Source organism: Lactuca serriola, chromosome 5 (genome assembly GCF_051521515.1).
Source record: "Lactuca serriola cultivar US96UC23 chromosome 5, Lser_US96UC23_V15, whole genome shotgun sequence".
Lineage (NCBI taxonomy): Eukaryota > Viridiplantae > Streptophyta > Magnoliopsida > Asterales > Asteraceae > Lactuca > Lactuca serriola.
Genome location: NC_136412.1, coordinates 175,393,848 through 175,397,426, shown reverse-complemented (window position 1 = coordinate 175,397,426; position 3,579 = coordinate 175,393,848). Strand labels below are relative to the sequence as shown.

The 3,579-nt window shown below is 29.8% G+C and overlaps 1 long non-coding RNA gene across 1 annotated transcript; it reads right to left on the bottom strand.

Moving 5' to 3' along the window:
- Positions 1–936: 936 nt before the first annotated feature.
- Positions 937–2,421, bottom strand: LOC145051338 (uncharacterized). The gene is made up of 4 exons (XR_013683551.1): positions 1,712–2,421; positions 1,523–1,627; positions 1,244–1,326; positions 937–1,091 (listed from the first exon to the last, which is right to left on the bottom strand). It is a non-coding gene; the product is annotated as an uncharacterized LOC145051338 (long non-coding RNA).
- Between the last annotated feature and the right edge of the window lie 1,158 nt (positions 2,422–3,579).

Below are 3,579 nucleotides of genomic sequence, written 5' to 3'. Positions count from 1 at the left end.
CAAACTATGTATAAGAATACATTATCAACTACCTATAAATCTTCATATTCAAATTTAAAATAAAAATTATAGTGAACGATTGAAATTATTCATTAAAAACACAATAAACTTCTTCCAATAACACATCAAAAAGAACCATGCAAGTATACATATGGTTGGTGTCAAAGAAAATTTATGAAACCTACAAGATATCTAATATAAAAAACACATTCAAAATACATAAATGTTGGGGATAAGTTATGAAATCAAAAATAATATGATCTCAAAAGCAATAGGAAGAAACTAACAATGTCAAAATTTGTGTTTATTTAATCAAAATGAAGTCAATTTTGATAGTTCTATACCTAATATTACATACATGACAACCACATATTCACTTTTCCCTATATATATATATATATATATATATATATATATATATATATATATATATATATATATATAGGGTCAGGTTATTTTGTTTTTACTAACTATTGTGTGCCAGAATGCACAGATCTGGACCATCGAATGGAATATAATCAAATGTCATGATTTGAGGGTCTATGGTAGTAGAATAGGATAGCATGTACCATATAATCACACAAATTTCAGCATAAGGGCATTTTAGTCAATTAACCTATATTAAAAAAAGGAAATTTTCAGATTTTTAGGGATGATTAATTCCTTTATTTTTTAAAAATCTGAATATTTTAAATTAATTCAAATTTAAAAAATCCGATTTCATTCTGTCAGAATGATAGAATGTCAACCATAAACTAGTAAATGTATTTTTCGATTTTATTCTGTCAGAATGACAGAATGCCAAACATAAACTAGTAAATACATTCTGAAAGAATACACAAAATCGATTCTTGAACTAATAATATATCAAAAAATTACATTGTATGATTGTGATTCATTGAATAATAACAAACATTCTGAAAGAATAAACAAGTATAATTCTTAAAAAATAACAACATTCTTAAAAAATGAGTGTGATCATTCTTTAATTCATTCTTCAACCCTTTCCCATCAAGTCTTCAAGCCATTCTTGAAGCCTTTTCTACCAGAAATTTATTGCCAAGTAATTTGTAGTGATACACTTATAAAACCTGCACATTAAACATACAAATAATTAACTACAATTCTATCAGAATACAACAAATAATATTCTTACAAAATAAACTATTCTGCAAGAATATTCTTTAAGAATTTGTATTATCAAGAATATACTCAACAAACAAAATAAGGAACTAGCATCAACCTATTCTGACAGAATAAGGAACTAACATTCTTCGGGTTCCATGTGTTTCTTCTCGATATGCTCAATGTATTTAACTGCAAATTCTGACAGAATAAGGAACTAGCATCAACCTATTGTTATGAAAATGTCATCCAACCCAATCTAAATTGAGTTATATAGTTCTGAAAAGAATAAGGAACAAAATGAAGTAAAAACATTAATGATTTTTAACTATTTTTTCATTGAGGCATTTTATCGAACACATGGAGGCCATGACAGAATGTTGTTTCAAGAAATTACCTGTGATCAGATTAAGCATATCATGCAGGCTAGCACCAAGTTCCTTTGGCATGGCTTCTAACAAGGGTATCAATGGACAAAATTGTGACCCATTGAAACATGTAGCTGCAAAGGAGACAGACACTGTTAACCGCATATGTTAATGGTGGAAAAAAGAAAATTTTGATAAGTTGAAACACACACACATACACCCGAGATAAAGTTCTCATTTCATATTTCACTCTCAAAATCTGTCTTGACCAATTCTTCAATGCCTTCAATGAAACCCGTCTGCGTTTCTTCCTGTAATCCCTTAAATTACCTGAAGCACATGCCTCTGTGATGAAGTTCAAGGTGCTGTTTTTAGTATCCCTTCAGAAACTATAAAGAACAATGATGTTTTCATTCTCTAATGTCTGTAACAGTTTGATTTCTGAAAAGAGTCTCTTGAGAACAGATGGATCTCCACTGAAGCTTCTTAGTTTTACTTGGTTCCATGCCACATCCCTTCCTTCTTCTTGATCAAATCCCCTGTACACCTTCTTCACTGCAACAGCGCCTAACAGATCACTGTATCTCCCAAATTCAATCGAAAGTTAATGAGTACAAAATTCAATGGAAACATCGAAATTGTAAGACCTAATTGAGATAACGAAGAGTGTAAATTAGGAAAAGTGAACCTGAAACGTGAACCTGACCGCCAACCTCCTCCGCCTGCAACTGTCGGCGTTTCTCGGGTTCTGCGAGTGAAATCACGGCGGCGATTGCTGCGACCGAGCCGCCTCCGATGACTGCCAGTGTTGTTCCGTCAAATGTGTCGGCTCCTAGTGCGGATACAGTTACGGTTCTTCGATTGTTTAGTTTGTAGGATTTAAGATTAGGATTGGAGAATTGTGTGGTGGTGAAAGAGACATTGTGGGAGTCCGATGAGAGCGTAGGATCCTAGCTTCTTGTAGTGTAGGGTTTTAATAGGTAAATAAAAATTGATCCCTTAAATAAAGGGATATCAGTTGTTAATTTTGGATATTCATTAATATATGTATGTAATATTACTAATTTACCCTTATTTATTTAATTAATTAATTATTTGCTAATTTCTGATTGGTGCATTTAGGCATACAATATTTGCTAAAAACATTTGAACCTCTATATATATATATATATATATATATATATATATATATATATATATATATATATATATATATATATATATATATATATTCCCATCACTTTTAAATGAAAACAAGTTTAATACAAATTTATTAATTTTGTTAAACATGAAATTTCTAAAATAACTAGGTTCATTTGTGACCGGTAAACCGGACCAACTAAGAAGTTTGTTGTGTTCCATTATGTCCAATTTTTTTATGTGTTAAGTTACATAATTACTGTGTAAGAAAAAATCTTTGTTTTATGGCATCAAACACTCTATCTATGGTAAATACCAAATCAAACGCTGATATCGTGTTGCCAAATTCTTTGTATTAGATTGGACATTTTCTTGATATATTCGTAAGAAAATTCAAATGAAACACCTTGAGTTGACACCATTTAGTAAGTTCTGGCGCACTAACTATAGTTAAAACTAGATTTATGCGTTAAGAAATTCCATTTCAAAAGCAAGTAGACCCCTTCAAACTTCAAAGGTTCTTCAGGTTCCCACATTGGACAAAAACAACCCATCAATGTCCCAACATATAAATGGACGTTTGACTTAAAAGGCCATTTCCAATTACACCACAAAACTCTTTTTCTATATGTGTTATGTTAACTTTATAAGTTTATTTTATTTTGTGATAATTAGTTCATTATAAATACAGAATAATATGTATATTATTATCATTTTATTATTAATTTTAGTTGTTTAGTATAATTGCTATGATAACTGTTATAACATGAAGATAGGTATAAATCACAAATGTCATGTTCACAGCTTAATATTTATATAAACATAATGATATTTTATTTTTGAATTATTTTAGATCTCAAATTTCGTTTTGTTTTATATTTGACAAAATTACAAAAATGGTCTTTATGGTTTGCTAAAAGTCACAAAGTTAGTCTCTCCTAATTTT